The sequence below is a fragment of the Chiloscyllium plagiosum genome, unplaced genomic scaffold (assembly GCF_037043375.1).
Source record: "Chiloscyllium plagiosum isolate Xiang-an unplaced genomic scaffold, Cpla_swu_hap1 HiC_scaffold_55, whole genome shotgun sequence".
Classification (NCBI taxonomy): Eukaryota; Metazoa; Chordata; class Chondrichthyes; order Orectolobiformes; family Hemiscylliidae; genus Chiloscyllium; species Chiloscyllium plagiosum.
The window spans coordinates 1-21,378 of NW_028270194.1; the positions used below are offsets into that span (position 1 = coordinate 1).

The window sequence follows — 21,378 nt, forward strand, 5'->3', positions numbered from 1 at the left end:
CTGAAACAACCAACTTGTCGGAGGAGCAGCAGCGGCAGCTGGTGGACCCAGGCGAGGCGGAAGGCCACATGGACGAGGAAAGAAGTGCTGAGGAGATGGCAATTGCTGATTGGAGGTCGAAACGACTTCAACCTTGGCGCAGCCACCACGAGCGTGAGGTGACGTCGGGTGGCCCCGCCTGACTGATAGAAGACTTAATTTGGTTGCAGTGAGCACAAAGTGCTTTCATGCGTTTGTGTTGAAAAAAAGGCACCCTGCTGGCCGTCAGCTGCAGCACGGAGACAGCTGGCTCGTTGCAGAGGGGGAAGGGCGTGTGCTGATGTGTCCTGAAAGCGGTGTCGCGTTTTCAGCTCATCTGTGTTGCTGTGGCCCGCGTGCTGGTGAATGCTCACTCTTTCCAAAAACGCAGCCGAGGCTCCTTCGAGCCGGAATTGAACCGGCGACCTAAGGATGACAGATTTGCGACACACTACAGTCCTCCGCTCTACCAGCTGAGCTATCGAAGGAGAGCCCAGCAGTGGCTCTCCCTTGCTGATACTTTGCCGCACTCCTCCACTAATGTGACGCCGTTGCCTCCCTGAAAATCTGTCACTCTGGGAGATCCTGAGCCAATGGCTGATCTCCACAGCTTCGGCCAGTGCTGGCATGAAGAAATCGTCTTGAGTGCTGATCCGAAACTGCCAGATTCTGCCGGTACAGTACCTGACTCGCAGCTTCATGTACATGTCAGGTTAGGGTTTGGGCCGCAGCTTACCGACTGGTTCAAGTTGCCTCCAAACACGTCCAGGACGTGCCCGCTGACCTCAGGCAGCTCACCCACCACCTGTATGATCCTTTCAAGGAGCTGACTTTCACCCGCAGGCGTTTGCCTTCGCTGCGCAGCTCGACTTTCTTCCTACGCTGCACCCTGAAACAGCAGGACCTGCCTGTCGCTCACGCTTGAAGCTTTTGATCTTTCGGGACCACTCTCAGGGAGGCGGCGTACGCAAACGGTAATCCGTCTGCTGCAGACCAGCTGAGTGAGTGGGTGCACTTGCAGTTTTAAAAGCAAGTGAAGAATGCGGGCATTGATCCCACTACCTCAAGCATGCACTCTGCCATTTGAGCTAATCGCCCGGGCGGTGAGCTGGCCATGCTTTGACTTCTTCCGCAGTGGATCCTGAGTAGCCACGCTCCAGGATGTGCAGAAAATCCTCTCATCCGTCGGACGGCTGAGACCAAACATTGCTGATGCCTGTCTCGCTGAAACAACCAACTTGTCGGAGGAGCAGCAGCGGCAGCTGGTGGACCCAGGCGAGGCGGAAGGCCACATGGACGAGGAAAGAAGTGCTGAGGAGATGGCAATTGCTGATTGGAGGTCGAAACGACTTCAACCTTGGCGCAGCCACCACGAGCGTGAGGTGACGTCGGGTGGCCCCGCCTGACTGATAGAAGACTTAATTTGGTTGCAGTGAGCACAAAGTGCTTTCATGCGTTTGTGTTGAAAAAAAGGCACCCTGCTGGCCGTCAGCTGCAGCACGGAGACAGCTGGCTCGTTGCAGAGGGGGAAGGGCGTGTGCTGATGTGTCCTGAAAGCGGTGTCGCGTTTTCAGCTCATCTGTGTTGCTGTGGCCCGCGTGCTGGTGAATGCTCACTCTTTCCAAAAACGCAGCCGAGGCTCCTTCGAGCCGGAATTGAACCGGCGACCTAAGGATGACAGATTTGCGACACACTACAGTCCTCCGCTCTACCAGCTGAGCTATCGAAGGAGAGCCCAGCAGTGGCTCTCCCTTGCTGATACTTTGCCGCACTCCTCCACTAATGTGACGCCGTTGCCTCCCTGAAAATCTGTCACTCTGGGAGATCCTGAGCCAATGGCTGATCTCCACAGCTTCGGCCAGTGCTGGCATGAAGAAATCGTCTTGAGTGCTGATCCGAAACTGCCAGATTCTGCCGGTACAGTACCTGACTCGCAGCTTCATGTACATGTCAGGTTAGGGTTTGGGCCGCAGCTTACCGACTGGTTCAAGTTGCCTCCAAACACGTCCAGGACATGCCCGCTGACCTCAGGCAGCTCACCCACCACCTGTATGATCCTTTCAAGGAGCTGACTTTCACCCGCAGGCGTTTGCCTTCGCTGCGCAGCTCGACTTTCTTCCTACGCTGCACCCTGAAACAGCAGGACCTGCCTGTCGCTCACGCTTGAAGCTTTTGATCTTTCGGGACCACTCTCAGGGAGGCGGCGTACGCAAACGGTAATCCGTCTGCTGCAGACCAGCTGAGTGAGTGGGTGCACTTGCAGTTTTAAAAGCAAGTGAAGAATGCGGGCATTGATCCCACTACCTCAAGCATGCACTCTGCCATTTGAGCTAATCGCCCGGGCGGTGAGCTGGCCATGCTTTGACTTCTTCCGCAGTGGATCCTGAGTAGCCACGCTCCAGGATGTGCAGAAAATCCTCTCATCCGTCGGACGGCTGAGACCAAACATTGCTGATGCCTGTCTCGCTGAAACAACCAACTTGTCGGAGGAGCAGCAGCGGCAGCTGGTGGACCCAGGCGAGGCGGAAGGCCACATGGACGAGGAAAGAAGTGCTGAGGAGATGGCAATTGCTGATTGGAGGTCGAAACGACTTCAACCTTGGCGCAGCCACCACGAGCGTGAGGTGACGTCGGGTGGCCCCGCCTGACTGATAGAAGACTTAATTTGGTTGCAGTGAGCACAAAGTGCTTTCATGCGTTTGTGTTGAAAAAAAGGCACCCTGCTGGCCGTCAGCTGCAGCACGGAGACAGCTGGCTCGTTGCAGAGGGGGAAGGGCGTGTGCTGATGTGTCCTGAAAGCGGTGTCGCGTTTTCAGCTCATCTGTGTTGCTGTGGCCCGCGTGCTGGTGAATGCTCACTCTTTCCAAAAACGCAGCCGAGGCTCCTTCGAGCCGGAATTGAACCGGCGACCTAAGGATGACAGATTTGCGACACACTACAGTCCTCCGCTCTACCAGCTGAGCTATCGAAGGAGAGCCCAGCAGTGGCTCTCCCTTGCTGATACTTTGCCGCACTCCTCCACTAATGTGACGCCGTTGCCTCCCTGAAAATCTGTCACTCTGGGAGATCCTGAGCCAATGGCTGATCTCCACAGCTTCGGCCAGTGCTGGCATGAAGAAATCGTCTTGAGTGCTGATCCGAAACTGCCAGATTCTGCCGGTACAGTACCTGACTCGCAGCTTCATGTACATGTCAGGTTAGGGTTTGGGCCGCAGCTTACCGACTGGTTCAAGTTGCCTCCAAACACGTCCAGGACGTGCCCGCTGACCTCAGGCAGCTCACCCACCACCTGTATGATCCTTTCAAGGAGCTGACTTTCACCCGCAGGCGTTTGCCTTCGCTGCGCAGCTCGACTTTCTTCCTACGCTGCACCCTGAAACAGCAGGACCTGCCTGTCGCTCACGCTTGAAGCTTTTGATCTTTCGGGACCACTCTCAGGGAGGCGGCGTACGCAAACGGTAATCCGTCTGCTGCAGACCAGCTGAGTGAGTGGGTGCACTTGCAGTTTTAAAAGCAAGTGAAGAATGCGGGCATTGATCCCACTACCTCAAGCATGCACTCTGCCATTTGAGCTAATCGCCCGGGCGGTGAGCTGGCCATGCTTTGACTTCTTCCGCAGTGGATCCTGAGTAGCCACGCTCCAGGATGTGCAGAAAATCCTCTCATCCGTCGGACGGCTGAGACCAAACATTGCTGATGCCTGTCTCGCTGAAACAACCAACTTGTCGGAGGAGCAGCAGCGGCAGCTGGTGGACTCAGGCGAGGCGGAAGGCCACATGGACGAGGAAAGAAGTGCTGAGGAGATGGCAATTGCTGATTGGAGGTCGAAACGACTTCAACCTTGGCGCAGCCACCACGAGCGTGAGGTGACGTCGGGTGGCCCCGCCTGACTGATAGAAGACTTAATTTGGTTGCAGTGAGCACAAAGTGCTTTCATGCGTTTGTGTTGAAAAAAAGGCACCCTGCTGGCCGTCAGCTGCAGCACGGAGACAGCTGGCTCGTTGCAGAGGGGGAAGGGCGTGTGCTGATGTGTCCTGAAAGCGGTGTCGCGTTTTCAGCTCATCTGTGTTGCTGTGGCCCGCGTGCTGGTGAATGCTCACTCTTTCCAAAAACGCAGCCGAGGCTCCTTCGAGCCGGAATTGAACCGGCGACCTAAGGATGACAGATTTGCGACACACTACAGTCCTCCGCTCTACCAGCTGAGCTATCGAAGGAGAGCCCAGCAGTGGCTCTCCCTTGCTGATACTTTGCCGCACTCCTCCACTAATGTGACGCCGTTGCCTCCCTGAAAATCTGTCACTCTGGGAGATCCTGAGCCAATGGCTGATCTCCACAGCTTCGGCCAGTGCTGGCATGAAGAAATCGTCTTGAGTGCTGATCCGAAACTGCCAGATTCTGCCGGTACAGTACCTGACTCGCAGCTTCATGTACATGTCAGGTTAGGGTTTGGGCCGCAGCTTACCGACTGGTTCAAGTTGCCTCCAAACACGTCCAGGACGTGCCCGCTGACCTCAGGCAGCTCACCCACCACCTGTATGATCCTTTCAAGGAGCTGACTTTCACCCGCAGGCGTTTGCCTTCGCTGCGCAGCTCGACTTTCTTCCTACGCTGCACCCTGAAACAGCAGGACCTGCCTGTCGCTCACGCTTGAAGCTTTTGATCTTTCGGGACCACTCTCAGGGAGGCGGCGTACGCAAACGGTAATCCGTCTGCTGCAGACCAGCTGAGTGAGTGGGTGCACTTGCAGTTTTAAAAGCAAGTGAAGAATGCGGGCATTGATCCCACTACCTCAAGCATGCACTCTGCCATTTGAGCTAATCGCCCGGGCGGTGAGCTGGCCATGCTTTGACTTCTTCCGCAGTGGATCCTGAGTAGCCACGCTCCAGGATGTGCAGAAAATCCTCTCATCCGTCGGACGGCTGAGACCAAACATTGCTGATGCCTGTCTCGCTGAAACAACCAACTTGTCGGAGGAGCAGCAGCGGCAGCTGGTGGACCCAGGCGAGGCGGAAGGCCACATGGACGAGGAAAGAAGTGCTGAGGAGATGGCAATTGCTGATTGGAGGTCGAAACGACTTCAACCTTGGCGCAGCCACCACGAGCGTGAGGTGACGTCGGGTGGCCCCGCCTGACTGATAGAAGACTTAATTTGGTTGCAGTGAGCACAAAGTGCTTTCATGCGTTTGTGTTGAAAAAAAGGCACCCTGCTGGCCGTCAGCTGCAGCACGGAGACAGCTGGCTCGTTGCAGAGGGGGAAGGGCGTGTGCTGATGTGTCCTGAAAGCGGTGTCGCGTTTTCAGCTCATCTGTGTTGCTGTGGCCCGCGTGCTGGTGAATGCTCACTCTTTCCAAAAACGCAGCCGAGGCTCCTTCGAGCCGGAATTGAACCGGCGACCTAAGGATGACAGATTTGCGACACACTACAGTCCTCCGCTCTACCAGCTGAGCTATCGAAGGAGAGCCCAGCAGTGGCTCTCCCTTGCTGATACTTTGCCGCACTCCTCCACTAATGTGACGCCGTTGCCTCCCTGAAAATCTGTCACTCTGGGAGATCCTGAGCCAATGGCTGATCTCCACAGCTTCGGCCAGTGCTGGCATGAAGAAATCGTCTTGAGTGCTGATCCGAAACTGCCAGATTCTGCCGGTACAGTACCTGACTCGCAGCTTCATGTACATGTCAGGTTAGGGTTTGGGCCGCAGCTTACCGACTGGTTCAAGTTGCCTCCAAACACGTCCAGGACGTGCCCGCTGACCTCAGGCAGCTCACCCACCACCTGTATGATCCTTTCAAGGAGCTGACTTTCACCCGCAGGCGTTTGCCTTCGCTGCGCAGCTCGACTTTCTTCCTACGCTGCACCCTGAAACAGCAGGACCTGCCTGTCGCTCACGCTTGAAGCTTTTGATCTTTCGGGACCACTCTCAGGGAGGCGGCGTACGCAAACGGTAATCCGTCTGCTGCAGACCAGCTGAGTGAGTGGGTGCACTTGCAGTTTTAAAAGCAAGTGAAGAATGCGGGCATTGATCCCACTACCTCAAGCATGCACTCTGCCATTTGAGCTAATCGCCCGGGCGGTGAGCTGGCCATGCTTTGACTTCTTCCGCAGTGGATCCTGAGTAGCCACGCTCCAGGATGTGCAGAAAATCCTCTCATCCGTCGGACGGCTGAGACCAAACATTGCTGATGCCTGTCTCGCTGAAACAACCAACTTGTCGGAGGAGCAGCAGCGGCAGCTGGTGGACTCAGGCGAGGCGGAAGGCCACATGGACGAGGAAAGAAGTGCTGAGGAGATGGCAATTGCTGATTGGAGGTCGAAACGACTTCAACCTTGGCGCAGCCACCACGAGCGTGAGGTGACGTCGGGTGGCCCCGCCTGACTGATAGAAGACTTAATTTGGTTGCAGTGAGCACAAAGTGCTTTCATGCGTTTGTGTTGAAAAAAAGGCACCCTGCTGGCCGTCAGCTGCAGCACGGAGACAGCTGGCTCGTTGCAGAGGGGGAAGGGCGTGTGCTGATGTGTCCTGAAAGCGGTGTCGCGTTTTCAGCTCATCTGTGTTGCTGTGGCCCGCGTGCTGGTGAATGCTCACTCTTTCCAAAAACGCAGCCGAGGCTCCTTCGAGCCGGAATTGAACCGGCGACCTAAGGATGACAGATTTGCGACACACTACAGTCCTCCGCTCTACCAGCTGAGCTATCGAAGGAGAGCCCAGCAGTGGCTCTCCCTTGCTGATACTTTGCCGCACTCCTCCACTAATGTGACGCCGTTGCCTCCCTGAAAATCTGTCACTCTGGGAGATCCTGAGCCAATGGCTGATCTCCACAGCTTCGGCCAGTGCTGGCATGAAGAAATCGTCTTGAGTGCTGATCCGAAACTGCCAGATTCTGCCGGTACAGTACCTGACTCGCAGCTTCATGTACATGTCAGGTTAGGGTTTGGGCCGCAGCTTACCGACTGGTTCAAGTTGCCTCCAAACACGTCCAGGACGTGCCCGCTGACCTCAGGCAGCTCACCCACCACCTGTATGATCCTTTCAAGGAGCTGACTTTCACCCGCAGGCGTTTGCCTTCGCTGCGCAGCTCGACTTTCTTCCTACGCTGCACCCTGAAACAGCAGGACCTGCCTGTCGCTCACGCTTGAAGCTTTTGATCTTTCGGGACCACTCTCAGGGAGGCGGCGTACGCAAACGGTAATCCGTCTGCTGCAGACCAGCTGAGTGAGTGGGTGCACTTGCAGTTTTAAAAGCAAGTGAAGAATGCGGGCATTGATCCCACTACCTCAAGCATGCACTCTGCCATTTGAGCTAATCGCCCGGGCGGTGAGCTGGCCATGCTTTGACTTCTTCCGCAGTGGATCCTGAGTAGCCACGCTCCAGGATGTGCAGAAAATCCTCTCATCCGTCGGACGGCTGAGACCAAACATTGCTGATGCCTGTCTCGCTGAAACAACCAACTTGTCGGAGGAGCAGCAGCGGCAGCTGGTGGACCCAGGCGAGGCGGAAGGCCACATGGACGAGGAAAGAAGTGCTGAGGAGATGGCAATTGCTGATTGGAGGTCGAAACGACTTCAACCTTGGCGCAGCCACCACGAGCGTGAGGTGACGTCGGGTGGCCCCGCCTGACTGATAGAAGACTTAATTTGGTTGCAGTGAGCACAAAGTGCTTTCATGCGTTTGTGTTGAAAAAAAGGCACCCTGCTGGCCGTCAGCTGCAGCACGGAGACAGCTGGCTCGTTGCAGAGGGGGAAGGGCGTGTGCTGATGTGTCCTGAAAGCGGTGTCGCGTTTTCAGCTCATCTGTGTTGCTGTGGCCCGCGTGCTGGTGAATGCTCACTCTTTCCAAAAACGCAGCCGAGGCTCCTTCGAGCCGGAATTGAACCGGCGACCTAAGGATGACAGATTTGCGACACACTACAGTCCTCCGCTCTACCAGCTGAGCTATCGAAGGAGAGCCCAGCAGTGGCTCTCCCTTGCTGATACTTTGCCGCACTCCTCCACTAATGTGACGCCGTTGCCTCCCTGAAAATCTGTCACTCTGGGAGATCCTGAGCCAATGGCTGATCTCCACAGCTTCGGCCAGTGCTGGCATGAAGAAATCGTCTTGAGTGCTGATCCGAAACTGCCAGATTCTGCCGGTACAGTACCTGACTCGCAGCTTCATGTACATGTCAGGTTAGGGTTTGGGCCGCAGCTTACCGACTGGTTCAAGTTGCCTCCAAACACGTCCAGGACGTGCCCGCTGACCTCAGGCAGCTCACCCACCACCTGTATGATCCTTTCAAGGAGCTGACTTTCACCCGCAGGCGTTTGCCTTCGCTGCGCAGCTCGACTTTCTTCCTACGCTGCACCCTGAAACAGCAGGACCTGCCTGTCGCTCACGCTTGAAGCTTTTGATCTTTCGGGACCACTCTCAGGGAGGCGGCGTACGCAAACGGTAATCCGTCTGCTGCAGACCAGCTGAGTGAGTGGGTGCACTTGCAGTTTTAAAAGCAAGTGAAGAATGCGGGCATTGATCCCACTACCTCAAGCATGCACTCTGCCATTTGAGCTAATCGCCCGGGCGGTGAGCTGGCCATGCTTTGACTTCTTCCGCAGTGGATCCTGAGTAGCCACGCTCCAGGATGTGCAGAAAATCCTCTCATCCGTCGGACGGCTGAGACCAAACATTGCTGATGCCTGTCTCGCTGAAACAACCAACTTGTCGGAGGAGCAGCAGCGGCAGCTGGTGGACTCAGGCGAGGCGGAAGGCCACATGGACGAGGAAAGAAGTGCTGAGGAGATGGCAATTGCTGATTGGAGGTCGAAACGACTTCAACCTTGGCGCAGCCACCACGAGCGTGAGGTGACGTCGGGTGGCCCCGCCTGACTGATAGAAGACTTAATTTGGTTGCAGTGAGCACAAAGTGCTTTCATGCGTTTGTGTTGAAAAAAAGGCACCCTGCTGGCCGTCAGCTGCAGCACGGAGACAGCTGGCTCGTTGCAGAGGGGGAAGGGCGTGTGCTGATGTGTCCTGAAAGCGGTGTCGCGTTTTCAGCTCATCTGTGTTGCTGTGGCCCGCGTGCTGGTGAATGCTCACTCTTTCCAAAAACGCAGCCGAGGCTCCTTCGAGCCGGAATTGAACCGGCGACCTAAGGATGACAGATTTGCGACACACTACAGTCCTCCGCTCTACCAGCTGAGCTATCGAAGGAGAGCCCAGCAGTGGCTCTCCCTTGCTGATACTTTGCCGCACTCCTCCACTAATGTGACGCCGTTGCCTCCCTGAAAATCTGTCACTCTGGGAGATCCTGAGCCAATGGCTGATCTCCACAGCTTCGGCCAGTGCTGGCATGAAGAAATCGTCTTGAGTGCTGATCCGAAACTGCCAGATTCTGCCGGTACAGTACCTGACTCGCAGCTTCATGTACATGTCAGGTTAGGGTTTGGGCCGCAGCTTACCGACTGGTTCAAGTTGCCTCCAAACACGTCCAGGACGTGCCCGCTGACCTCAGGCAGCTCACCCACCACCTGTATGATCCTTTCAAGGAGCTGACTTTCACCCGCAGGCGTTTGCCTTCGCTGCGCAGCTCGACTTTCTTCCTACGCTGCACCCTGAAACAGCAGGACCTGCCTGTCGCTCACGCTTGAAGCTTTTGATCTTTCGGGACCACTCTCAGGGAGGCGGCGTACGCAAACGGTAATCCGTCTGCTGCAGACCAGCTGAGTGAGTGGGTGCACTTGCAGTTTTAAAAGCAAGTGAAGAATGCGGGCATTGATCCCACTACCTCAAGCATGCACTCTGCCATTTGAGCTAATCGCCCGGGCGGTGAGCTGGCCATGCTTTGACTTCTTCCGCAGTGGATCCTGAGTAGCCACGCTCCAGGATGTGCAGAAAATCCTCTCATCCGTCGGACGGCTGAGACCAAACATTGCTGATGCCTGTCTCGCTGAAACAACCAACTTGTCGGAGGAGCAGCAGCGGCAGCTGGTGGACCCAGGCGAGGCGGAAGGCCACATGGACGAGGAAAGAAGTGCTGAGGAGATGGCAATTGCTGATTGGAGGTCGAAACGACTTCAACCTTGGCGCAGCCACCACGAGCGTGAGGTGACGTCGGGTGGCCCCGCCTGACTGATAGAAGACTTAATTTGGTTGCAGTGAGCACAAAGTGCTTTCATGCGTTTGTGTTGAAAAAAAGGCACCCTGCTGGCCGTCAGCTGCAGCACGGAGACAGCTGGCTCGTTGCAGAGGGGGAAGGGCGTGTGCTGATGTGTCCTGAAAGCGGTGTCGCGTTTTCAGCTCATCTGTGTTGCTGTGGCCCGCGTGCTGGTGAATGCTCACTCTTTCCAAAAACGCAGCCGAGGCTCCTTCGAGCCGGAATTGAACCGGCGACCTAAGGATGACAGATTTGCGACACACTACAGTCCTCCGCTCTACCAGCTGAGCTATCGAAGGAGAGCCCAGCAGTGGCTCTCCCTTGCTGATACTTTGCCGCACTCCTCCACTAATGTGACGCCGTTGCCTCCCTGAAAATCTGTCACTCTGGGAGATCCTGAGCCAATGGCTGATCTCCACAGCTTCGGCCAGTGCTGGCATGAAGAAATCGTCTTGAGTGCTGATCCGAAACTGCCAGATTCTGCCGGTACAGTACCTGACTCGCAGCTTCATGTACATGTCAGGTTAGGGTTTGGGCCGCAGCTTACCGACTGGTTCAAGTTGCCTCCAAACACGTCCAGGACGTGCCCGCTGACCTCAGGCAGCTCACCCACCACCTGTATGATCCTTTCAAGGAGCTGACTTTCATCCGCAGGCGTTTGCCTTCGCTGCGCAGCTCGACTTTCTTCCTACGCTGCACCCTGAAACAGCAGGACCTGCCTGTCGCTCACGCTTGAAGCTTTTGATCTTTCGGGACCACTCTCAGGGAGGCGGCGTACGCAAACGGTAATCCGTCTGCTGCAGACCAGCTGAGTGAGTGGGTGCACTTGCAGTTTTAAAAGCAAGTGAAGAATGCGGGCATTGATCCCACTACCTCAAGCATGCACTCTGCCATTTGAGCTAATCGCCCGGGCGGTGAGCTGGCCATGCTTTGACTTCTTCCGCAGTGGATCCTGAGTAGCCACGCTCCAGGATGTGCAGAAAATCCTCTCATCCGTCGGACGGCTGAGACCAAACATTGGTGATGCCTGTCTCGCTGAAACAACCAACTTGTCGGAGGAGCAGCAGCGGCAGCTGGTGGACTCAGGCGAGGCGGAAGGCCACATGGACGAGGAAAGACGTGCTGAGGAGATGGCAATTGCTGATTGGAGGTCGAAACGCCTTCAACCTTGGCGCAGCCACCACGAGCGTGAGGTGACGTCGGGTGGCCCCGCCTGACTGATAGAAGACTTAATTTGGTTGCAGTGAGCACAAAGTGCTTTCATGCGTTTGTGTTGAAAAAAAGGCACCCTGCTGGCCGTCAGCTGCAGCACGGAGACAGCTGGCTCGTTGCAGAGGGGGAAGGGCGTGTGCTGATGTGTCCTGAAAGCGGTGTCGCGTTTTCAGCTCATCTGTGTTGCTGTGGCCCGCGTGCTGGTGAATGCTCACTCTTTCCAAAAACGCAGCCGAGGCTCCTTCGAGCCGGAATTGAACCGGCGACCTAAGGATGACAGATTTGCGACACACTACAGTCCTCCGCTCTACCAGCTGAGCTATCGAAGGAGAGCCCAGCAGTGGCTCTCCCTTGCTGATACTTTGCCGCACTCCTCCACTAATGTGACGCCGTTGCCTCCCTGAAAATCTGTCACTCTGGGAGATCCTGAGCCAATGGCTGATCTCCACAGCTTCGGCCAGTGCTGGCATGAAGAAATCGTCTTGAGTGCTGATCCGAAACTGCCAGATTCTGCCGGTACAGTACCTGACTCGCAGCTTCATGTACATGTCAGGTTAGGGTTTGGGCCGCAGCTTACCGACTGGTTCAAGTTGCCTCCAAACACGTCCAGGACGTGCCCGCTGACCTCAGGCAGCTCACCCACCACCTGTATGATCCTTTCAAGGAGCTGACTTTCACCCGCAGGCGTTTGCCTTCGCTGCGCAGCTCGACTTTCTTCCTACGCTGCACCCTGAAACAGCAGGACCTGCCTGTCGCTCACGCTTGAAGCTTTTGATCTTTCGGGACCACTCTCAGGGAGGCGGCGTACGCAAACGGTAATCCGTCTGCTGCAGACCAGCTGAGTGAGTGGGTGCACTTGCAGTTTTAAAAGCAAGTGAAGAATGCGGGCATTGATCCCACTACCTCAAGCATGCACTCTGCCATTTGAGCTAATCGCCCGGGCGGTGAGCTGGCCATGCTTTGACTTCTTCCGCAGTGGATCCTGAGTAGCCACGCTCCAGGATGTGCAGAAAATCCTCTCATCCGTCGGACGGCTGAGACCAAACATTGCTGATGCCTGTCTCGCTGAAACAACCAACTTGTCGGAGGAGCAGCAGCGGCAGCTGGTGGACCCAGGCGAGGCGGAAGGCCACATGGACGAGGAAAGAAGTGCTGAGGAGATGGCAATTGCTGATTGGAGGTCGAAACGACTTCAACCTTGGCGCAGCCACCACGAGCGTGAGGTGACGTCGGGTGGCCCCGCCTGACTGATAGAAGACTTAATTTGGTTGCAGTGAGCACAAAGTGCTTTCATGCGTTTGTGTTGAAAAAAAGGCACCCTGCTGGCCGTCAGCTGCAGCACGGAGACAGCTGGCTCGTTGCAGAGGGGGAAGGGCGTGTGCTGATGTGTCCTGAAAGCGGTGTCGCGTTTTCAGCTCATCTGTGTTGCTGTGGCCCGCGTGCTGGTGAATGCTCACTCTTTCCAAAAACGCAGCCGAGGCTCCTTCGAGCCGGAATTGAACCGGCGACCTAAGGATGACAGATTTGCGACACACTACAGTCCTCCGCTCTACCAGCTGAGCTATCGAAGGAGAGCCCAGCAGTGGCTCTCCCTTGCTGATACTTTGCCGCACTCCTCCACTAATGTGACGCCGTTGCCTCCCTGAAAATCTGTCACTCTGGGAGATCCTGAGCCAATGGCTGATCTCCACAGCTTCGGCCAGTGCTGGCATGAAGAAATCGTCTTGAGTGCTGATCCGAAACTGCCAGATTCTGCCGGTACAGTACCTGACTCGCAGCTTCATGTACATGTCAGGTTAGGGTTTGGGCCGCAGCTTACCGACTGGTTCAAGTTGCCTCCAAACACGTCCAGGACGTGCCCGCTGACCTCAGGCAGCTCACCCACCACCTGTATGATCCTTTCAAGGAGCTGACTTTCACCCGCAGGCGTTTGCCTTCGCTGCGCAGCTCGACTTTCTTCCTACGCTGCACCCTGAAACAGCAGGACCTGCCTGTCGCTCACGCTTGAAGCTTTTGATCTTTCGGGACCACTCTCAGGGAGGCGGCGTACGCAAACGGTAATCCGTCTGCTGCAGACCAGCTGAGTGAGTGGGTGCACTTGCAGTTTTAAAAGCAAGTGAAGAATGCGGGCATTGATCCCACTACCTCAAGCATGCACTCTGCCATTTGAGCTAATCGCCCGGGCGGTGAGCTGGCCATGCTTTGACTTCTTCCGCAGTGGATCCTGAGTAGCCACGCTCCAGGATGTGCAGAAAATCCTCTCATCCGTCGGACGGCTGAGACCAAACATTGGTGATGCCTGTCTCGCTGAAACAACCAACTTGTCGGAGGAGCAGCAGCGGCAGCTGGTGGACTCAGGCGAGGCGGAAGGCCACATGGACGAGGAAAGACGTGCTGAGGAGATGGCAATTGCTGATTGGAGGTCGAAACGCCTTCAACCTTGGCGCAGCCACCACGAGCGTGAGGTGACGTCGGGTGGCCCCGCCTGACTGATAGAAGACTTAATTTGGTTGCAGTGAGCACAAAGTGCTTTCATGCGTTTGTGTTGAAAAAAAGGCACCCTGCTGGCCGTCAGCTGCAGCACGGAGACAGCTGGCTCGTTGCAGAGGGGGAAGGGCGTGTGCTGATGTGTCCTGAAAGCGGTGTCGCGTTTTCAGCTCATCTGTGTTGCTGTGGCCCGCGTGCTGGTGAATGCTCACTCTTTCCAAAAACGCAGCCGAGGCTCCTTCGAGCCGGAATTGAACCGGCGACCTAAGGATGACAGATTTGCGACACACTACAGTCCTCCGCTCTACCAGCTGAGCTATCGAAGGAGAGCCCAGCAGTGGCTCTCCCTTGCTGATACTTTGCCGCACTCCTCCACTAATGTGACGCCGTTGCCTCCCTGAAAATCTGTCACTCTGGGAGATCCTGAGCCAATGGCTGATCTCCACAGCTTCGGCCAGTGCTGGCATGAAGAAATCGTCTTGAGTGCTGATCCGAAACTGCCAGATTCTGCCGGTACAGTACCTGACTCGCAGCTTCATGTACATGTCAGGTTAGGGTTTGGGCCGCAGCTTACCGACTGGTTCAAGTTGCCTCCAAACACGTCCAGGACGTGCCCGCTGACCTCAGGCAGCTCACCCACCACCTGTATGATCCTTTCAAGGAGCTGACTTTCACCCGCAGGCGTTTGCCTTCGCTGCGCAGCTCGACTTTCTTCCTACGCTGCACCCTGAAACAGCAGGACCTGCCTGTCGCTCACGCTTGAAGCTTTTGATCTTTCGGGACCACTCTCAGGGAGGCGGCGTACGCAAACGGTAATCCGTCTGCTGCAGACCAGCTGAGTGAGTGGGTGCACTTGCAGTTTTAAAAGCAAGTGAAGAATGCGGGCATTGATCCCACTACCTCAAGCATGCACTCTGCCATTTGAGCTAATCGCCCGGGCGGTGAGCTGGCCATGCTTTGACTTCTTCCGCAGTGGATCCTGAGTAGCCACGCTCCAGGATGTGCAGAAAATCCTCTCATCCGTCGGACGGCTGAGACCAAACATTGCTGATGCCTGTCTCGCTGAAACAACCAACTTGTCGGAGGAGCAGCAGCGGCAGCTGGTGGACCCAGGCGAGGCGGAAGGCCACATGGACGAGGAAAGAAGTGCTGAGGAGATGGCAATTGCTGATTGGAGGTCGAAACGACTTCAACCTTGGCGCAGCCACCACGAGCGTGAGGTGACGTCGGGTGGCCCCGCCTGACTGATAGAAGACTTAATTTGGTTGCAGTGAGCACAAAGTGCTTTCATGCGTTTGTGTTGAAAAAAAGGCACCCTGCTGGCCGTCAGCTGCAGCACGGAGACAGCTGGCTCGTTGCAGAGGGGGAAGGGCGTGTGCTGATGTGTCCTGAAAGCGGTGTCGCGTTTTCAGCTCATCTGTGTTGCTGTGGCCCGCGTGCTGGTGAATGCTCACTCTTTCCAAAAACGCAGCCGAGGCTCCTTCGAGCCGGAATTGAACCGGCGACCTAAGGATGACAGATTTGCGACACACTACAGTCCTCCGCTCTACCAGCTGAGCTATCGAAGGAGAGCCCAGCAGTGGCTCTCCCTTGCTGATACTTTGCCGCACTCCTCCACTAATGTGACGCCGTTGCCTCCCTGAAAATCTGTCACTCTGGGAGATCCTGAGCCAATGGCTGATCTCCACAGCTTCGGCCAGTGCTGGCATGAAGAAATCGTCTTGAGTGCTGATCCGAAACTGCCAGATTCTGCCGGTACAGTACCTGACTCGCAGCTTCATGTACATGTCAGGTTAGGGTTTGGGCCGCAGCTTACCGACTGGTTCAAGTTGCCTCCAAACACGTCCAGGACGTGCCCGCTGACCTCAGGCAGCTCACCCACCACCTGTATGATCCTTTCAAGGAGCTGACTTTCACCCGCAGGCGTTTGCCTTCGCTGCGCAGCTCGACTTTCTTCCTACGCTGCACCCTGAAACAGCAGGACCTGCCTGTCGCTCACGCTTGAAGCTTTTGATCTTTCGGGACCACTCTCAGGGAGGCGGCGTACGCAAACGGTAATCCGTCTGCTGCAGACCAGCTGAGTGAGTGGGTGCACTTGCAGTTTTAAAAGCAAGTGAAGAATGCGGGCATTGATCCCACTACCTCAAGCATGCACTCTGCCATTTGAGCTAATCGCCCGGGCGGTGAGCTGGCCATGCTTTGACTTCTTCCGCAGTGGATCCTGAGTAGCCACGCTCCAGGATGTGCAGAAAATCCTCTCATCCGTCGGACGGCTGAGACCAAACATTGGTGATGCCTGTCTCGCTGAAACAACCAACTTGTCTGAGGAGCAGCAGCGGCAGCTGGTGGACTCAGGCGAGGCGGAAGGCCACATGGACGAGGAAAGACGTGCTGAGGAGATGGCAATTGCTGATTGGAGGTCGAAACGCCTTCAACCTTGGCGCAGCCACCACGAGCGTGAGGTGACGTCGGGTGGCCCCGCCTGACTGATAGAAGACTTAATTTGGTTGCAGTGAGCACAAAGTGCTTTCATGCGTTTGTGTTGAAAAAAAGGCACCCTGCTGGCCGTCAGCTGCAGCACGGAGACAGCTGGCTCGTTGCAGAGGGGGAAGGGCGTGTGCTGATGTGTCCTGAAAGCGGTGTCGCGTTTTCAGCTCATCTGTGTTGCTGTGGCCCGCGTGCTGGTGAATGCTCACTCTTTCCAAAAACGCAGCCGAGGCTCCTTCGAGCCGGAATTGAACCGGCGACCTAAGGATGACAGATTTGCGACACACTACAGTCCTCCGCTCTACCAGCTGAACTATCGAAGGAGAGCCCAGCAGTGGCTCTCCCTTGCTGATACTTTGCCGCACTCCTCCACTAATGTGACGCCGTTGCCTCCCTGAAAATCTGTCACTCTGGGAGATCCTGAGCCAATGGCTGATCTCCACAGCTTCGGCCAATGCTGGCATGAAGAAATCGTCTTGAGTGCTGATCCGAAACTGCCAGATTCTGCCGGTACAGTACCTGACTCGCAGCTTCATGTACATGTCAGGTTAGGGTTTGGGCCGCAGCTTACCGACTGGTTCAAGTTGCCTCCAAACACGTCCAGGACGTGCCCGCTGACCTCAGGCAGCTCACCCACCACCTGTATGATCCTTTCAAGGAGCTGACTTTCACCCGCAGGCGTTTGCCTTCGCTGCGCAGCTCGACTTTCTTCCTACGCTGCACCCTGAAACAGCAGGACCTGCCTGTCGCTCACGCTTGAAGCTTTTGATCTTTCGGGACCACTCTCAGGGAGGCGGCGTACGCAAACGGTAATCCGTCTGCTGCAGACCAGCTGAGTGAGTGGGTGCACTTGCAGTTTTAAAAGCAAGTGAAGAATGCGGGCATTGATCCCACTACCTCAAGCATGCACTCTGCCATTTGAGCTAATCGCCCGGGCGGTGAGCTGGCCATGCTTTGACTTCTTCCGCAGTGGATCCTGAGTAGCCACGCTCCAGGATGTGCAGAAAATCCTCTCATCCGTCGGACGGCTGAGACCAAACATTGCTGATGCCTGTCTCGCTGAAACAACCAACTTGTCGGAGGAGCAGCAGCGGCAGCTGGTGGACCCAGGCGAGGCGGAAGGCCACATGGACGAGGAAAGAAGTGCTGAGGAGATGGCAATTGCTGATTGGAGGTCGAAACGACTTCAACCTTGGCGCAGCCACCACGAGCGTGAGGTGACGTCGGGTGGCCCCGCCTGACTGATAGAAGACTTAATTTGGTTGCAGTGAGCACAAAGTGCTTTCATGCGTTTGTGTTGAAAAAAAGGCACCCTGCTGGCCGTCAGCTGCAGCACGGAGACAGCTGGCTCGTTGCAGAGGGGGAAGGGCGTGTGCTGATGTGTCCTGAAAGCGGTGTCGCGTTTTCAGCTCATCTGTGTTGCTGTGGCCCGCGTGCTGGTGAATGCTCACTCTTTCCAAAAACGCAGCCGAGGCTCCTTCGAGCCGGAATTGAACCGGCGACCTAAGGATGACAGATTTGCGACACACTACAGTCCTCCGCTCTACCAGCTGAGCTATCGAAGGAGAGCCCAGCAGTGGCTCTCCCTTGCTGATACTTTGCCGCACTCCTCCACTAATGTGACGCCGTTGCCTCCCTGAAAATCTGTCACTCTGGGAGATCCTGAGCCAATGGCTGATCTCCACAGCTTCGGCCAGTGCTGGCATGAAGAAATCGTCTTGAGTGCTGATCCGAAACTGCCAGATTCTGCCGGTACAGTACCTGACTCGCAGCTTCATGTACATGTCAGGTTAGGGTTTGGGCCGCAGCTTACCGACTGGTTCAAGTTGCCTCCAAACACGTCCAGGACGTGCCCGCTGACCTCAGGCAGCTCACCCACCACCTGTATGATCCTTTCAAGGAGCTGACTTTCATCCGCAGGCGTTTGCCTTCGCTGCGCAGCTCGACTTTCTTCCTACGCTGCACCCTGAAACAGCAGGACCTGCCTGTCGCTCACGCTTGAAGCTTTTGATCTTTCGGGACCACTCTCAGGGAGGCGGCGTACGCAAACGGTAATCCGTCTGCTGCAGACCAGCTGAGTGAGTGGGTGCACTTGCAGTTTTAAAAGCAAGTGAAGAATGCGGGCATTGATCCCACTACCTCAAGCATGCACTCTGCCATTTGAGCTAATCGCCCGGGCGGTGAGCTGGCCATGCTTTGACTTCTTCCGCAGTGGATCCTGAGTAGCCACGCTCCAGGATGTGCAGAAAATCCTCTCATCCGTCGGACGGCTGAGACCAAACATTGGTGATGCCTGTCTCGCTGAAACAACCAACTTGTCGGAGGAGCAGCAGCGGCAGCTGGTGGACTCAGGCGAGGCGGAAGGCCACATGGACGAGGAAAGACGTGCTGAGGAGATGGCAATTGCTGATTGGAGGTCGAAACGCCTTCAACCTTGGCGCAGCCACCACGAGCGTGAGGTGACGTCGGGTGGCCCCGCCTGACTGATAGAAGACTTAATTTGGTTGCAGTGAGCACAAAGTGCTTTCATGCGTTTGTGTTGAAAAAAAGGCACCCTGCTGGCCGTCAGCTGCAGCACGGAGACAGCTGGCTCGTTGCAGAGGGGGAAGGGCGTGTGCTGATGTGTCCTGAAAGCGGTGTCGCGTTTTCAGCTCATCTGTGTTGCTGTGGCCCGCGTGCTGGTGAATGCTCACTCTTTCCAAAAACGCAGCCGAGGCTCCTTCGAGCCGGAATTGAACCGGCGACCTAAGGATGACAGATTTGCGACACACTACAGTCCTCCGCTCTACCAGCTGAGCTATCGAAGGAGAGCCCAGCAGTGGCTCTCCCTTGCTGATACTTTGCCGCACTCCTCCACTAATGTGACGCCGTTGCCTCCCTGAAAATCTGTCACTCTGGGAGATCCTGAGCCAATGGCTGATCTCCACAGCTTCGGCCAGTGCTGGCATGAAGAAATCGTCTTGAGTGCTGATCCGAAACTGCCAGATTCTGCCGGTACAGTACCTGACTCGCAGCTTCATGTACATGTCAGGTTAGGGTTTGGGCCGCAGCTTACCGACTGGTTCAAGTTGCCTCCAAACACGTCCAGGACGTGCCCGCTGACCTCAGGCAGCTCACCCACCACCTGTATGATCCTTTCAAGGAGCTGACTTTCACCCGCAGGCGTTTGCCTTCGCTGCGCAGCTCGACTTTCTTCCTACGCTGCACCCTGAAACAGCAGGACCTGCCTGTCGCTCACGCTTGAAGCTTTTGATCTTTCGGGACCACTCTCAGGGAGGCGGCGTACGCAAACGGTAATCCGTCTGCTGCAGACCAGCTGAGTGAGTGGGTGCACTTGCAGTTTTAAAAGCAAGTGAAGAATGCGGGCATTGATCCCACTACCTCAAGCATGCACTCTGCCATTTGAGCTAATCGCCCGGGCGGTGAGCTGGCCATGCTTTGACTTCTTCCGCAGTGGATCCTGAGTAGCCACGCTCCAGGATGTGCAGAAAATCCTCTCATCCGTCGGACGGCTGAGACCAAACATTGCTGATGCCTGTCTCGCTGAAACAACCAACTTGTCGGAGGAGCAGCAGCGGCAGCTGGTGGACCCAGGCGAGGCGGAAGGCCACATGGACGAGGAAAGAAGTGCTGAGGAGATGGCAATTGCTGATTGGAGGTCGAAACGACTTCAACCTTGGCGCAGCCACCACGAGCGTGAGGTGACGTCGGGTGGCCCCGCCTGACTGATAGAAGACTTAATTTGGTTGCAGTGAGCACAAAGTGCTTTCATGCGTTTGTGTTGAAAAAAAGGCACCCTGCTGGCCGTCAGCTGCAGCACGGAGACAGCTGGCTCGTTGCAGAGGGGGAAGGGCGTGTGCTGATGTGTCCTGAAAGCGGTGTCGCGTTTTCAGCTCATCTGTGTTGCTGTGGCCCGCGTGCTGGTGAATGCTCACTCTTTCCAAAAACGCAGCCGAGGCTCCTTCGAGCCGGAATTGAACCGGCGACCTAAGGATGACAGATTTGCGACACACTACAGTCCTCCGCTCTACCAGCTGAGCTATCGAAGGAGAGCCCAGCAGTGGCTCTCCCTTGCTGATACTTTGCCGCACTCCTCCACTAATGTGACGCCGTTGCCTCCCTGAAAATCTGTCACTCTGGGAGATCCTGAGCCAATGGCTGATCTCCACAGCTTCGGCCAGTGCTGGCATGAAGAAATCGTCTTGAGTGCTGATCCGAAACTGCCAGATTCTGCCGGTACAGTACCTGACTCGCAGCTTCATGTACATGTCAGGTTAGGGTTTGGGCCGCAGCTTACCGACTGGTTCAAGTTGCCTCCAAACACGTCCAGGACGTGCCCGCTGACCTCAGGCAGCTCACCCACCACCTGTATGATCCTTTCAAGGAGCTGACTTTCACCCGCAGGCGTTTGCCTTCGCTGCGCAGCTCGACTTTCTTCCTACGCTGCACCCTGAAACAGCAGGACCTGCCTGTCGCTCACGCTTGAAGCTTTTGATCTTTCGGGACCACTCTCAGGGAGGCGGCGTACGCAAACGGTAATCCGTCTGCTGCAGACCAGCTGAGTGAGTGGGTGCACTTGCAGTTTTAAAAGCAAGTGAAGAATGCGGGCATTGATCCCACTACCTCAAGCATGCACTCTGCCATTTGAGCTAATCGCCCGGGCGGTGAGCTGGCCATGCTTTGACTTCTTCCGCAGTGGATCCTGAGTAGCCACGCTCCAGGATGTGCAGAAAATCCTCTCATCCGTCGGACGGCTGAGACCAAACATTGGTGATGCCTGTCTCGCTGAAACAACCAACTTGTCGGAGGAGCAGCAGCGGCAGCTGGTGGACTCAGGCGAGGCGGAAGGCCACATGGACGAGGAAAGACGTGCTGAGGAGATGGCAATTGCTGATTGGAGGTCGAAACGCCTTCAACCTTGGCGCAGCCACCACGAGCGTGAGGTGACGTCGGGTGGCCCCGCCTGACTGATAGAAGACTTAATTTGGTTGCAGTGAGCACAAAGTGCTTTCATGCGTTTGTGTTGAAAAAAAGGCACCCTGCTGGCCG

The 21,378-nt window shown here is 56.0% G+C and overlaps 16 non-coding genes across 16 annotated transcripts; all 16 read right to left on the minus strand.

Moving 5' to 3' along the window:
- Positions 1 to 416: 416 nt before the first annotated feature.
- On the minus strand, positions 417 to 506 carry trnay-gua (transfer RNA tyrosine (anticodon GUA)). Its single transcript is given in 2 exon segments — positions 417 to 452; positions 470 to 506. It is a non-coding gene; the product is annotated as a tRNA-Tyr (tRNA).
- A 1,152-nt stretch (positions 507 to 1,658) lies between these two features.
- On the minus strand, positions 1,659 to 1,748 carry trnay-gua (transfer RNA tyrosine (anticodon GUA)). The gene is given in 2 exon segments: positions 1,659 to 1,694; positions 1,712 to 1,748. It is a non-coding gene; the product is annotated as a tRNA-Tyr (tRNA).
- A 1,152-nt stretch (positions 1,749 to 2,900) lies between these two features.
- Positions 2,901 to 2,990, minus strand: trnay-gua (transfer RNA tyrosine (anticodon GUA)). Its single transcript is given in 2 exon segments — positions 2,901 to 2,936; positions 2,954 to 2,990. It is a non-coding gene; the product is annotated as a tRNA-Tyr (tRNA).
- Positions 2,991 to 4,142: 1,152 nt separating this feature from the next.
- trnay-gua (transfer RNA tyrosine (anticodon GUA)) lies at positions 4,143 to 4,232 on the minus strand. Its single transcript is given in 2 exon segments — positions 4,143 to 4,178; positions 4,196 to 4,232. It is a non-coding gene; the product is annotated as a tRNA-Tyr (tRNA).
- A 1,152-nt stretch (positions 4,233 to 5,384) lies between these two features.
- Positions 5,385 to 5,474, minus strand: trnay-gua (transfer RNA tyrosine (anticodon GUA)). The gene is given in 2 exon segments: positions 5,385 to 5,420; positions 5,438 to 5,474. It is a non-coding gene; the product is annotated as a tRNA-Tyr (tRNA).
- A 1,152-nt stretch (positions 5,475 to 6,626) lies between these two features.
- On the minus strand, positions 6,627 to 6,716 carry trnay-gua (transfer RNA tyrosine (anticodon GUA)). Its single transcript is given in 2 exon segments — positions 6,627 to 6,662; positions 6,680 to 6,716. It is a non-coding gene; the product is annotated as a tRNA-Tyr (tRNA).
- Positions 6,717 to 7,868: 1,152 nt separating this feature from the next.
- On the minus strand, positions 7,869 to 7,958 carry trnay-gua (transfer RNA tyrosine (anticodon GUA)). Its single transcript is given in 2 exon segments — positions 7,869 to 7,904; positions 7,922 to 7,958. It is a non-coding gene; the product is annotated as a tRNA-Tyr (tRNA).
- Positions 7,959 to 9,110: 1,152 nt separating this feature from the next.
- trnay-gua (transfer RNA tyrosine (anticodon GUA)) lies at positions 9,111 to 9,200 on the minus strand. Its single transcript is given in 2 exon segments — positions 9,111 to 9,146; positions 9,164 to 9,200. It is a non-coding gene; the product is annotated as a tRNA-Tyr (tRNA).
- Positions 9,201 to 10,352: 1,152 nt separating this feature from the next.
- On the minus strand, positions 10,353 to 10,442 carry trnay-gua (transfer RNA tyrosine (anticodon GUA)). The gene is given in 2 exon segments: positions 10,353 to 10,388; positions 10,406 to 10,442. It is a non-coding gene; the product is annotated as a tRNA-Tyr (tRNA).
- A 1,152-nt stretch (positions 10,443 to 11,594) lies between these two features.
- Positions 11,595 to 11,684, minus strand: trnay-gua (transfer RNA tyrosine (anticodon GUA)). The gene is given in 2 exon segments: positions 11,595 to 11,630; positions 11,648 to 11,684. It is a non-coding gene; the product is annotated as a tRNA-Tyr (tRNA).
- Positions 11,685 to 12,836: 1,152 nt separating this feature from the next.
- trnay-gua (transfer RNA tyrosine (anticodon GUA)) lies at positions 12,837 to 12,926 on the minus strand. Its single transcript is given in 2 exon segments — positions 12,837 to 12,872; positions 12,890 to 12,926. It is a non-coding gene; the product is annotated as a tRNA-Tyr (tRNA).
- A 1,152-nt stretch (positions 12,927 to 14,078) lies between these two features.
- Positions 14,079 to 14,168, minus strand: trnay-gua (transfer RNA tyrosine (anticodon GUA)). The gene is given in 2 exon segments: positions 14,079 to 14,114; positions 14,132 to 14,168. It is a non-coding gene; the product is annotated as a tRNA-Tyr (tRNA).
- A 1,152-nt stretch (positions 14,169 to 15,320) lies between these two features.
- trnay-gua (transfer RNA tyrosine (anticodon GUA)) lies at positions 15,321 to 15,410 on the minus strand. Its single transcript is given in 2 exon segments — positions 15,321 to 15,356; positions 15,374 to 15,410. It is a non-coding gene; the product is annotated as a tRNA-Tyr (tRNA).
- Positions 15,411 to 17,804: 2,394 nt separating this feature from the next.
- trnay-gua (transfer RNA tyrosine (anticodon GUA)) lies at positions 17,805 to 17,894 on the minus strand. Its single transcript is given in 2 exon segments — positions 17,805 to 17,840; positions 17,858 to 17,894. It is a non-coding gene; the product is annotated as a tRNA-Tyr (tRNA).
- A 1,152-nt stretch (positions 17,895 to 19,046) lies between these two features.
- On the minus strand, positions 19,047 to 19,136 carry trnay-gua (transfer RNA tyrosine (anticodon GUA)). The gene is given in 2 exon segments: positions 19,047 to 19,082; positions 19,100 to 19,136. It is a non-coding gene; the product is annotated as a tRNA-Tyr (tRNA).
- Positions 19,137 to 20,288: 1,152 nt separating this feature from the next.
- Positions 20,289 to 20,378, minus strand: trnay-gua (transfer RNA tyrosine (anticodon GUA)). The gene is given in 2 exon segments: positions 20,289 to 20,324; positions 20,342 to 20,378. It is a non-coding gene; the product is annotated as a tRNA-Tyr (tRNA).
- Positions 20,379 to 21,378: the final 1,000 nt, after the last annotated feature.